This window comes from Puntigrus tetrazona, chromosome 9 (assembly GCF_018831695.1).
Source record: "Puntigrus tetrazona isolate hp1 chromosome 9, ASM1883169v1, whole genome shotgun sequence".
Classification (NCBI taxonomy): Eukaryota; Metazoa; Chordata; class Actinopteri; order Cypriniformes; family Cyprinidae; genus Puntigrus; species Puntigrus tetrazona.
Window position 1 is genome coordinate 21,284,152 of NC_056707.1, and position 14,141 is coordinate 21,298,292.

The 14,141-nt window shown below is 37.6% G+C and overlaps 1 protein-coding gene across 1 annotated transcript in view; it reads left to right on the forward strand.

The window, feature by feature from the left end:
* The window catches only part of znf385b (zinc finger protein 385B), a 110,345-nt gene that overhangs the window by 765 nt on the left and 95,439 nt on the right, over positions 1-14,141 (forward strand). The gene's annotated exons all lie outside the window — the stretch shown is intronic.

The window sequence follows — 14,141 nt, forward strand, 5'->3', positions numbered from 1 at the left end:
AATAATCGCCGGTTGATAAGTCCAATGTGATCGAATGATTCGTACACGAATCAAAGGGATTCGGTTCACCTGGTTGGCTCAATAAACTGGTTTCAATGATCCGGGATCTTGCATCTGTTTAGACTTGGCTTCTTTTATTCCTCAAAAAACAAACAAACATTGCTAACATAGTTAAAAATGTTATTAATACATACTTTTTAGGTATATAACATTTTGTTAGTATACATCCATTAGTTCTGTGGTGTTCGACATCAGGCATCCTCATCCCTGGATATCGATTGTAGCTGTTTTTATCTATATTGATGAAAATGTGGGCAAAACGGAGGAGATAAATAAGGGTAGTGAAACGGAAGTGCATGTACGCCAGTAATACGGGATTGAGCATCTTGCACAGTTTGATGTCATGTTTTTGCATTTGTCCTTGGACTAAATAATCCTCTCATATTTGTAATACTACAGCAGGCCTCGTAATATATGCAACCTAAAGGTCTTTATACTGACTTTAAGCTCTGGTCTTTGTGTGTTCAGACAACCTTTGTTCATTTATTCGCTCGAACGTGCAACGCGTAAAGGTCTAAATTGAAATACAAAATGAAAAGCCGAATAAGATTGCGCGCATCAGGTCAACAGCATTTGCTTACTTTAATGCAGCCAGAGGCTTTGGAAATGTGACCTTTTTATGCGGTTTTCCGTGTGGGGTCTTTCTTCCTCCTTCGCTCTGTGTAACGCGAACATAAGGCAGAAGGTGTGGCTTCTCACATATTCTCCCTGAAGTGTGGTCTACCTGTACGTAATTAATAGAGCACTTAAGTCCTTTCCTCATCAGGGCTAATTTGTTCAGCGGTGTTGCGTCATGCCTTGAAAAGCAAAACACATTTGTAGCACCTTGGGAAATGTTTTTTTTCATAAACACATATGAGCCCACCTTTTGTTCCAGGCGTCCTGAAGATGAATGTACAATAAGTACGTGTTTGCAGGCACAGTGCGCATGCTTTTTTTTTTTTTTTTTTTTTTTTTTTTTTTTTTCTCAACTTCTTTCCTTGCTTCCTCCCCTCTCCATTTCATTATTCCCACGCATCCATTCTTCTCGAAAGAGTTTCTAGAACATTTAAGAAGTCAGAAATATTGTATTGTGGACCTCTGATATGCAGTTTTTTGAAAGTGAAGAGATGTCTAAATCGACTTAAGCTCAGAGCCAGAGCTCTCAAATGTTCACAGGGCTCTTATTATACCTGCCGTCTCCTTCAGAAATGTAAAAGTTGGTGATTGCTCAATAATTGTGGAGTGCACTATCCACGAGTTCCTTTCCCGAGCAGCATCGTTACATCATCTCTTCGCCGCTGTTTAATATCTGTGTTAATCACACTCATAAAAGTTCAATCAACGTCATGCTGCATCTCGTCATGCGGAAGCCCCGATGTACGATGCAGAGAGAAAACACTTGTAATATCTGTACAGTATTTAACCCCGCTCGCCTCCACTGATGCTGATGCAAGGTTAACAAGAACATCTTGCCAATTTCAACGCCGTCTTCAAATGAAAGGTCAGAGCAGTTTGGGGTTATTCAAGGTCAGTAAGGATGTCTCAGCAGCGTCATAGGTTTCCTTAAAGGTGAAGTGTGTCAATTCTGCACCACGTGAAATTGGGGGAAAACGGTTTTCACGAATGCTCCTCCGGTCTGTCATTTGGTCGGTTTAATAAATGCGACGTTACTTTATATGCTGTCATTTATTTGAAAGGCAGGTTGATACCCTGGAGTTTTGGCGGTGGCATGAGATTTTTTTAATACGTAACTCGCAGGTTTACAGCAGGAATCGAGCTTCTTGGTGAGAAGGGAACAGCGTGTGCCGTCTTTAGTGTGATATGTGTCTGCAGCAGGGAAGCAAACTCGTCACCTTTTAGAAAACTTTGCTGTTTTGAATCCAAAATGGGTCATTTGTGTGATTTTTGCGAAGATAAGATGAGTTTTAAAAATCGGGGGAGGGGTATCCAACTGAAAGCAAATTTAGCCCTATTAATTGATCATGCTCTGGGTTTTATTAGGCATAATTGATGATAAATATATATATTGTTATTATTAAATAAAAAAAAGTGTGTCATATATTTTCACATATACACATATATACATATATATATATATATATATATATATATATATATATATATATATATATATATATATATATATATATATATATATATATATATATATATATATATATATATATATATATATATATATATATATATATATACTCATAAATTATATATAATATATAATAAAAAATAAATTCTTCAAAAGCAAATTAGCATATTAGAATGACACTGAAGACATTTTAAAATATTTATTAAGAGAAAGCAGTTCTTTTAAAATGCAATAAAATTTCACAGTATTACTGTTGCTACTTTTGAGCAAATAAATGCAGTCTTGTTGAGACTTCATTCAAAAACATGAGAAAAAAAAAAAAAAATTATACTATCCCATTTTTTTTTCTCCGAAACGCATTATATTTTGTCAACAGAACAGCCTGTAAATGTCCTGTAAATTAATGACTTCTAGTCCAAATAAGCATGTTGTCATGATCACTGGAAGCCGAGTTGCAGAACGTACAATTCCAGAAAAAATATGCTTTCTCTGATAGTTTCCGCAGTGGTTGCAGACAATACATTGCGCATTATTTACCGTAAACGACTCGCATGGGCCATTCTCGGTAATTAGTTTCATACTCCATATGAATGTTATTGTTTGCCTCATTTGTTTTTTCGCTTTGTTTTTTCTCCACACACTGACTCAATTGTGCTTGGGTATCTTTTCCGTGTGTTGCACAAAAGCCTCGCCGCCATGCCGCCGTAAAGGCTGCTTTTGTGGTATGGCTTGTCCCCCCCCCTGCAGCTGTGAGATGCCTGTATAGGTGACTGGTAATTAGTCCCATTCTGTCTGCCGTGATTTATGGAGCTCACCGTCATGCGTGAAAGTGATCCACGAGCCAAAAAGGCAGACCGTCGTTCTGCACAAGCGAGCTAGTTACGACTTCATATGTTAGTAAAATTATTTAGATCAACCTATTATGCACTCAAACCATTAATCTGCTGTTTACATAGCTTTATAGTGCATTTTTGTGGTATTATTTTGTTCTTCGTTATTGAAATATAGCCTCAAGTTCTTGATCTGACTCTATTGTTTGATGTTACTCCATGAAGCTGAGACATTTTTACTGTCACACTTTGTACGCCATCATCTCATCACACCCCGGTAATGTCTATTAACATACGTTTCGCTTGGTCTAATAGTCATTTGTCATCGTAGCGCGATACTACTGAGAGTCTGTTACCAGCTAAATTATATAAAAACTCATTTGCTGTTAAGGTCACGACTGCTGTGGAGTGACATGCAATTGTGACATGATGTCTGACGTGACCTGAATTAGCATGTATATTACTGTCAATATACTCACACGCATGTGTGCATACCTTCGTCACTGTGTGCGTAGCTCCTTTGACCTTACATTTATTTTTACTGACGGAAAAGCCCGGGAGGGGGCTGCTGCTGCTCCTGGTTGGGTATGGAATGGGGCAGAAATAAATTGCCTCCACATCTCCTGCGTCTCTGCGGAGTTTAACGAATGATAACGTAGCTGGGAAAGTAGGATATTGGGAAGGTCAGCTAGTTCTCGTAATTAGCAGAAAGGGATGAAGATGGAAGGTGAAAGAGGGAGAGGGGAAATATTCCTTTTTTTGGAAGGGCGTAATGAATCACTCTTACTGGTGTGTGTTTTTTTTTTTTTTTTTTTTTTTCTGACAGGACTGGGAATATTTTGAGAGACTTATCAAATAATTGGGAAGACTGCCACAATATGGTCCTGGAAGTAAATGCCTTGATTGTTTTCTCCAGAGGGGAATTTGTTTTAACAGTAACTTTCTAAACCTTTCAAGACCATCTTAAAAGTACCCGTAACTTTTAGATGTTTAAGCAAAAGAACTGATCTATTAAATTGCTTTTCACCGAGCCTTATGGTTTGGTTCCTGAAGAAAAAAAAAGAGGGTAAATGTTTATGTTAGTGATGATGACAATAATAAATAATATTAATATTAATCATAAAAATAATAATAGTGCTGGGCATCGATTAATTTCAATGTTTGTTATACATATTAGACAACAAATATTTACATGTGTATATATTTATATTAATATAATTTATATTACGTGTCTGTCTGTGTGCTTTAATATTGGATGCGATTAATTGTTGCCCAGCACAAAAAAAAAAAAAGACAAACATAATCAAAATAATAATTATTGGTTATCACTGTTGTGCTGTAAAAATCAGTTGCTCTCTGAATGTTTCATTGGCTGTGACCCAGCCCTGCCTTGTCTTCTGCTCCTTTGCAGATCTTTGCAGATATCTTTTAATAACGAATCAAAGGAGATTAATGGATATCTTTTATTATTTGGTTCTTGCATTCAAGAGTCCAATTCTGAGCTACTGTAGGGATCCCATCAAGCTGATGCTAAGTTGGCCAGTTCCTACTTGTTAAAGCCCCAGTTTGTCACGTGCATTTATATTTGTAATGTAGCTGTGAGAAATCACACCACGCGCTGATGATAAAGGATGGACGCGATGGGTTCCAGGAGAGAGCCACGCAGGGACCGAGACTTTACTTATCCCAAAGAGAGACAAACCATTACAGGATCTTTTGCATTATGAAATGCTGCACAACATGCATGTGAATTAGCATGACAGATTTTAATGACAGATTTCAGTGACAGATTTTGCATGGCAGATGTATGCATGTGACACAAAACCAGGATATCGGAGAAAAAAAATGCAGGAGGGATTTTATGTGAGGACACTGATTGGCTTGGGGAAAATGAAAAAGCCAGGTATTTAGGGAGGGATTGAAAAGTATTCATGCACCGTTCAAAAAACAGGAAAAAAAAGAGCCAGCTTAAAATTTGAGACCAGCTTCATTTTTTTTTTTTTTTTTTTTTTCCCAACTTCTTCTTGTTTTACGTTTGTATAACTAAGGTTGAGAACTCAAATCTGCTGATGCTGGTTGTTCTCAAATTTTAAGTTGGCTTTTCAGTGCATGAACACACTTCAGTCTCTCCCTTCAAATTGTTGATTGATTTTTTTTTTATTTATTTATTTTTTTAATTTTTATTTTTAATAAGAGTGTGGGGTTCGTGATATCAGTCGTTTCAGTCAAGATAATCAATTTAAATAAAACAGTGCAAGTTTCGTAGTGAGATTTATGATTTATGGTGAACTGTGATGCTTTTTGTGCCTGAATTTTGTTCCCATTGTTCCCTCTCTATCACTAAAAAAAGAAAAACTTAAAATAATAGTTCAAATCTAAAGGTAAAGGAGTCAGCAATTTCAAACAATCCCTCTGTGGCATCCAATTAGATTCTTTTCAGCAACAGACCTAAAACTGTTACTCTGCATCAGCAAAATGAGGCGCAGTTTTCTTACTGTGGCGCACTCAGAAATCAATTAACACTTTTAGTCATACCTCTTTGACTGACAGTGACTGAATTCATTCATGCAAGCGCTTAAACTGTTGAAGTCGGTGCTAATGATGTCAGTGCTTATGAAGTCATCATCTTTTCGTATTTGCCAAATATCTAGGATGCAACCCTGATGTCAAAATAGCTTACATCAGTAGCTCCTACAGTCCTAGTCTGGAAGCGAGGACAGAGTGGCCAGAAGTGGCTTTGAGCTTCATAATAGGTGACAAATGCTGAGTCCTGCTGTTTGGCTGTGTTCTGATTCACAAGGGTCCCTACACGCGGTATCCACTGCCCCTCGGATATCTGTATAAATTCATTTCAACCTGGTAGCACAGTTTGAAATTAAATTTCCATTCTTTCTGTTCTAACGTTTAACAAAGCAGCTCAGGTAAGTGCTGAGTCTGCATCCGCTAATTCAGTTCAACTCTAATCAGTTTGCTCACAGCCACTGGCTTTTAAAACTCTTGGCTCAACTGGGCTTTCGCTGATCTCCTTTTGATTGGTTACTGGCACGAGGTGTCTGTCCTCACATAGACTTCTAGGTTCTTTTAGATTTCCTGTCAATCAGCTGTGGTTAGTGGGATGGAACTTCCTCCCACTGCTACAATCCAGGTCTGAGTAATGGACCTAAGAGAGGAACTGAACCGTAACAGCTGCCCAGACTGTAGTGGTTTATTTAGCATCGCCTCAGGTTGAATGTAACCCTGCGAAAATCTGATAAAAGCCCCTCTTCTCTATTTATATTTCAACGTGCATTAATGATTTAAGTCATGAGTGTAGCTCATGTTGGAATTTCACCATGTACCTAATCCCAGATAATGGCATGCATGTAACTCAATCAGAGAGAATCCAGCACCAGACCTTGCTGCCTACACTCTTTAAAGTAAAGGTCCTTTATTGGTTTTATATAGTCATCCGTTTGACATCACCATCGCACAGAAGACTCTTTAAAGTGGAAAAAAGGGTCAGAATATTAGATTTTTAGCTTTTGTAAAATGTTCTTTCTTCACATTAAGAAAAAAAATGGTTATTGTAATGAAGGTTCCCCTAAGGTCCCATAACGCTTCTACTATCGCAACACTGCAATAACCCTTTTTTTGTATATGGTGGTGTATGTTTTGTTTACATTTTATATTTGTAGTACAACAGGGGTGGGCAACATTGATCCTGGATGACCACTTTGAAAAACTGCATCCTGAAGACCTTGATTAGCTGGTTCAGGTGTGCTTGATTAGGTTTGGAGCAAAGCTCTGCAGGGACACTTCAAGATCAACGTTCCCCAACCCTGAGCTACAATATCATGTTAATGAATAAATTCAATAGATCAAGATCAACATTTTTATGCGTCTCTTTAAAATCTTGTTTCAAACTTTTAATACATTATAGGATCGCCTTCTGTGTAAAAAACACTTAGGGCTTTATTTAATAAAAATGCATTATCAATGACAATCAAACATTAATTAAAGGCATACAACCTATAAAAAATATTTAAAACATTTAATTAAAGCAGTAGAAGTTTAATTTAATAACGTTTCTTAAATTTAATTATATTTGAAAGGTCAGCTATACAATAGTAATGCATTTCCGTTGCAATTTCAAGTTAAACCTAACTTCTTTCTTTTTTGTTTAGACAGTTGAGTTTCTGTGTTTATACTATATATATAACAATAGTTTTATCAAATAAAATTGTACTGGTAATAAAACTGAATGTTCAGAGTAGCTATGTATTGATGCGGATGCTGAAAACACGATGAGTATGTGCAGTAGATGCAGACTTCATATTCGATTTCTGTCTTTTTTTGCTTTAATAATCACATAATCTACTTCATATTGCAATTTAGTTTGCTTTGCATTTGATTTTCATTTGATTTCTGTCACCTTCCCTGTTATAGTGTTAATTTTTAAAAATGGATTCTGAGATTTTGTCTACGTTTTCCACATCACGAAAAACCTAGGGTCTTAGCCACATGCTGTCTTAGAAGAAATCTAAATGAAGATATCTTACAAGGCAGCAAAAATCATGTTACGCGTGTACCCACGATGCCTTAAAATGCTGCCTGCGTAGTTTTTGGAAGAGCTGCTGGGTCTTTTTATAGGTCTGCACAGGTGGTATATGCGTATGTGGCACAGAAAGTGTAAAAAAAGGAAAAAAAAAAAGATAACACAACTAAAAGTTCAGTAGATATCAACGTGGAATGTATGAGATTTATAATATGTGGACTGTGGATTAAAACAGGATCTAGACTTTAATCAGAGAGCGAGGAGTCATTTGTTAAATGTGATTTTGAGGAAGGAAGCAGCTTGCGGATCAGATGAGCCGAGGGACGGTTTGGCTCAGTGACAGATGGGAAACATTAGGGCTCCTCTAATCCTTTCAACATTGACACCAGAGTGTGAGAGAGGTAACTCACACCCACAGCGCCTGAAACCAACACACAAAGCAGAAGACCTTACGCAGAATATCTCTTGAAGCTACTGAAGGAGAAGAACTGCTGCATGGGTCCATGACCCGTTCTGTTTGAATAGAGAGCATTCAGTGCAGCTTTATACACACACTGGAGGCAGAATTAATGCAATTCTATCAAGGGGGTCAAAGTTTGGGGGTTGGCATGACCCAGTTAGCCTCTGCTGGCAGATGTTGTAACTGCACTATAAGGCGGCAAAAGGCATTTTATCTGCTAAACGTCTTTTAAAAAATATATATATGTATACTCTTTGTTTTTTTTTTTTTTTTTTTTTGCGAGCAGCTCATAATTTAATTATAGCAGATGACTGACCAGCGCCTGAGATATGTCTTTATTTTGCTCGTCTGCTGCCTGCACTGTCACTGAGCAAGATCACTACTGAAGGATTTGTGAATGTGCGTGTTCATCTGGTGCCACCAGCCAATCATCACACACCGGCTCTATTCATATTACTGTGGCTTGCTTCTTTCTTTCCTTTTTCTTTTTTTCTTGTCTGTCTGTCTGTCTGTCTGTCTGTCTAACATGTTGTCTCTCTGCCTGTCTTTCTATCATTCTTTCTGTTTTTCTGTAGTTTTGTCTGCTTGTCTGTCTATCTGCAATGCTGTCTGTCTGTTTTTCTGTCATTCTGTCTGTCTTTGTCTGTCTTTCAGTTTGCCTGTCTGTCAGATGTTCTGTTTGTCTCTTTGTGTTATTCTGTTTTTTTTTATGTCCGTCTATCTTGCAGTTTCACCCGTCTGTCTTTCATTCTGTTTGCTGGCTCTCTGTCTCTGTCTCTGTCTCTCTCTCTCTCTCTCTCTGTATCTCTCTCTGTCTCTGTCTCTCTCTCTCTCTCTCTCTGTATCTCTCTCTGTCTCTGTCTCTGTCTCTCTCTCTGTCTTTGTCATTTTTGTCTTTTGCTCTGTATATCTATCTGCCTGTTCGTCTATTATTCTTTTTATTTGTCATCCCGTCTTTCTGTTGTTCTGACTGTCATTCTGTCGGTTGTTATATCTACTGTATCTGTTTTTCTATCTGTCATTCTGTTGATCTCGGTTAAAGAAAAAAAGCTACTGCCATGATTTGCTAGTGCTACAGCATAGTTTCCCCAGGTATTGCAGGCCTTCTTGATTATTACCTGCAGAGAAAGCCCTTAATATGATCATCCGCTTTAGCTTCTGAACCGACCCTGCTGCACCTCACCGGACCACTTCTCTCTCACTGTCAGGTGTTAGTGGATGTGATGTAAGAAGCTACTGGTTAATCTTTCATGAATCGTCTCCTAAAAGGGAAACCATAGCAATTGAGCCTACTTCACCATCCTTCCTGAGAGTTCTTCCTGATTACATCTTAGCGTGAGATATTATTCATTTATACATTTCTGCTGAAAAGAAGGGACCGTACCGATTCCTTTTTTCTCCTCTTTGGATTTGTGCTGCTTTAAAAAATTTATAAAATGTTTCATCAGGCATCATCGTTCTCCTAGAGGGATTTTACCACTGTAAGATATTTTATGAATGCAAGTAAAGCATGAATTATGCATTTTGAGTTGTTTAATTTATTGTCGGCCGTGCTTATTTTACGTGGAGTCCCATGTTCACTCATTCTTGGAACATGAAGCTTAAAGATTATCTGTCCAGCGAGGACGCAAGTCATTTAGATTAAGAGTAATCTGATTGCATAGTAGGTACAAATTATAGCATAAAGGGCCACACAAGTAGGGTAACAGCCGGCCTTTGTAAGCCCCATCTCTCAGATGATTGGTCAGCGATGGATTACTAACTCTGAGATAATTATGCGGGTAAATCCCAAATCCTGAATACACAGCAGCTGTATGGACAAACATAGCCTTTTTTCGTGCGCTGTTATGATATTGAAAATACTCTCTGCCCCTTTCTTCCTCTCCCTCTGTGTTGTATGATTGTAAATCGGTTATGACCGCTAATCCAGTTGCTTTTTCAGTACACAAATATGAATGATATTGCACTATGACTCATCCCATAATTAAATGCCCTATTCCTGACCCCCTAGTAAAATATTGGGAAAACAAAGTTGAGGGGATTTGGCTGCGTGTTATATGATATCAGAGAAAGAATTTATTTATTTATTGATTAATTTTGCAATTGTGTAATAAACACAAGGGGATCAAATTTGCCCCCCCGTTTCCATTTTGCTCCCTTTTTGCCTTACTTGGTTTTCTTAGTTTTTTTTCACAGTTTTTATTTATCATAGCTACAAACTCAGCCCAATCTGCACTGACATAATATCACTTAACATGACTTTTTTTTTTGATTAAATATTGCTCGCCCGCCTCTGGACTCTTTACATTGCTGCAACTTAAGTATATTGATAAAATGTCCACCTTGTCCTGTCTTTGGACCCTTTTTAATAATTCATCTGTCGTCTCGGTTTACGGCACGTATAGTCAAGCCGGGTTCATTAGGATGTCCTGCAGCAAGGTTAGACTGAAAACCTTTACTCCTTCAGAAAACCAGTGTGCTTCTCCTGATCTCTTTCTCACCCAAAAAACACTGGTGCCGTCTAAAAGCTTTCCGCTGCCAGAGTTGTTTAGCGCTCAGTCTGACCAAGCAAATTTCCACCTCCAGCAAAAGAATCTGTCAGGCATGGTGTCTTACTAGTGCACCGACACAAACAGCACTTACACTTTTCGTGTTACCATTCTAATTGATTTATGATTACTAGAAAAGACGATCACAGAAATCTGACTGATTTCAAATCATCTAATGAATCATACTGACCAATTTGTGATTCGGTATGAATGAAACTGATAACAGACTTGAATGATTGGCTAATAAATCATATCGATATGGAAAAATAGAATGTAGAAAGAGAGAAAAGCTGGTGACACTTTCTCCACTGGCAGCAATAAATGAAGGCAGACAAATATACAGATATTTAATAATATTACTTTCCTTGACTTTTACCTCTTGGCTTAATTTTCATGACGTTTCTTGTTTTGTATGTTTTGAATTTGTGATGGTGCATGCAGGTGTGCTTATGCATCTTTCTCCAACCCCAGTGACAGGAAGTGCCATTAATGCGAGGAACCGTCTCCTTGCATGCTTTCAGATAGGGTGGGTTTTCTTCAAGCTGAAGGGCAAAAGGAGACATTTTTCTCCTCCTTTGGCTCGGTGAGAGAGCTGACAGCCCGGTTCTGTCAGGCGATGAACTGTCAGGTAGAGTCTTTTCTCGTTTTTCTTGCTCATAGAGCATGTGGCTCTTATTCATCAGTAACAGCATCACGTTCTTCTCCTGTCTAAGCAGCCTGTGAGCTTCTGGGCTAAATACAATGACCTTGACCTGTATCAGGCTCTTTGGCAGAGCAGCCACACTACTACGCTCTGATCTGTGACCAAACAAACACGCGTAAGCTATTAGCATATCTGTTATTTACTTTTTGCAATAGAGTGCTTTCAAGGGCCTCAAACATTCTATACTTTGACAAAAATTTCTAGGACTAATTCAGCACAAACTAAACCTACAGACTTCATTTAATAATTTTTTTTTTCATAATTAAATCTTATGGGTGTTTTTACTGACTAAGAGCAAAGCAACTTGGATTCATTGATTTTCGATGACAATTGAACTGTTGACAAGAAGAGATGAGCGCGTTGTAGTGATCATAAATAAAGTACACTGTAAAAACTGTGTAATAATAGCTGTACATTCTTGTAAATACACTACAGCATAAACCAGTAATCATCTAACTATACATTTTAAAATGCAGTTAATTTGAAAAGTTTTTAGAAGTAAATGGGACAAATCATTGTGTAATTTACAGTCAAAAACTGAGAAATAATCCCTGCCTGACACTATAAAAAAAAAAAATCGGGATTTCAACAGAAAAAAACTGTGTAAATGCTATAGTAAAAACCTGTTAAATGGTTAATGGTAAATTCCTGTAAAAACATGACTTTTCCAGAATTCCATGCACGGCATTTCAAATTTTGCTTAAATTGTTTTCTTTTCAAAACACTGTTTCTTCTTATAAGTTTTTCTCATCATTTATTTTGATTAGGGTTGTATGTTATGTCTAATGTTATTAAGTTAGTGTTTGTTGTATATTCACCATGATGGTGTTTAGTGTTGGTGTGAATGACACTGATCAGCTTCTCTATATGCTCATATTTAAAAGCTGCTCACGATGAGTTTAGGTTCGTCATGTGACTTTCTCATCATCACCTGCATTTGGTGGTATTTCATATAAAACGTGTATATGTATGTATATATATATATATATATATATATATACACACACAGACGTGGACAAAATTGTTGGTACCCTTTGGTCAATGAAAGAAAAAGTCACAATGGTCACAGAAATAACTGTTATCTGACAAAAGTAATAATAAATAAAAATTCTATAAATGTTAACCAATGAAAGTCAGACATTGTTTTTCAACCATGCTTCAACAGAATTATTTAAAAAAATAAACTCACGAAACAGACCTGGACAAAAATGATGGTACCCCTAACTTAATATTTTGTTGCGCAACCTTTTGAGGCAATCACTGCAATCAAACGCTTCCTGTAACTGTCAATGAGACTTCTGCACCTCTCAGCAGGTATTTTGGCCCACTCCTCATGAGCAAACTGCTCCAGTTGTGTCCGGTTTGAAGGGTGCCTTTTCCAGACTGCATGTTTCAGCTCCTTCCAAAGATGCTCAATAGGATTGAGGTCAGGGCTCATAGAAGGCCACTTTACAATAGTCCAATTTTTTCCTCTTAGCCATTCTTGGGTGTTTTTAGCGGTGTGTTTTGGGTCATTGTCCTGTTGCAAGACCCATGACCTGCGACTGAGACCAAGCTTTCTGACACTGGCTAGTACATTTCTCTCTAGAATTCCTTGATAGTCTTGAGATTTCATTGTACCCTGCACAGATTCAAGACACCCTGTGCCAGACGCAGCAAAGCAGCCCCAGAACATAACAGAGCCTCCTCCATGTTTCACAGTAGGGACAGTGTTCTTTTCTTGATATGCTTCATTTTTTTCGTCTGTGAACATACAGCTGATGTGCCTTGGCAAAAACTTCGATTTTTGTCTCATCTGTCCACAGGACATTCTCCCAGAAGCTTTGTTGCTTGTCAACATGTAGTTTGGCATATTCCAGTCTTGCTTTTTTATGATTCGTTTTTCAACAATGGTGTCCTCCTTGGTCGTCTCCCATGTAGTCCACTTTGGCTCAAACAACGACGGATGGTGCGATCTGACACTGATGTTCCTTGAGCATGAAGTTCACCTTGAATCTCTTTAGAAGTCTTTCTAGGCTCTTTTGTTACCATTCGGATTATCCGTCTCTTAGATTTGTCATCAATTTTCCTCCTGCGGCCACGTCCAGGAGGTTGGCTACAGTCCCATGGATCTTAAACTTCTGAATAATATGTGCAACTGTAGTCACAGGAACATCTAGTTGCTTGGAGATGGTCTTATAGCCTTTACCTTTAACATGCTTGTCTATAATTTTCTTTCTGATCTCTTGAGACAACTCTTTCCTTTGCTTCCTCTGGTCCATGTCGAGTGTGGTACACACCATATCACCAAACAACACAGTGATTACCTGGAGCCATATATATAGGCCCAATGGCTGATTACAAGGTTGTAGACACCTGTGATGCTAATTAGTGGACACACCTTGAATTAACATGTCCCTTTGGTCACATTATTTTCAGTGTTTTCTAGGGGTACCATCAATTTTGTCCATGCCTGTTTCGTGAGTTTATTTTTTTAAATAATTCTGTTGAAGCATGGTTGAAAAACAATGTCTGACTTTCATTGGTTAACATTTATAGAATTTTTATTTATTATTACTTTTGTCAGATAACAGTTATTTCTGTGACCATTGTGACTTTTTCTTTCATTGACCAAAGGGTACCAACAATTTTGTCCACGTCTGTATATTATACATACACAGGATTTAACTGTAAATTCTGCAGAATTTCTTTATAGTGCAACATATTTTCTGTAAATCATGTGAATGTTTACTTTTTCTTTTTTTTTTTTTTTTTTTAAGATGTTTTTACGCAGTGAATAAATGTAAAATTTATATTTCATTCATGCTCAAAGCCTGAGTGTGCTCTCATGTAGTCCAAAACAGATCCATAGAAGTAATAAGATATTACATGCCAGGAAATCTCTAATATAGACAAAGGCATCCAATTATTGCTATGTAA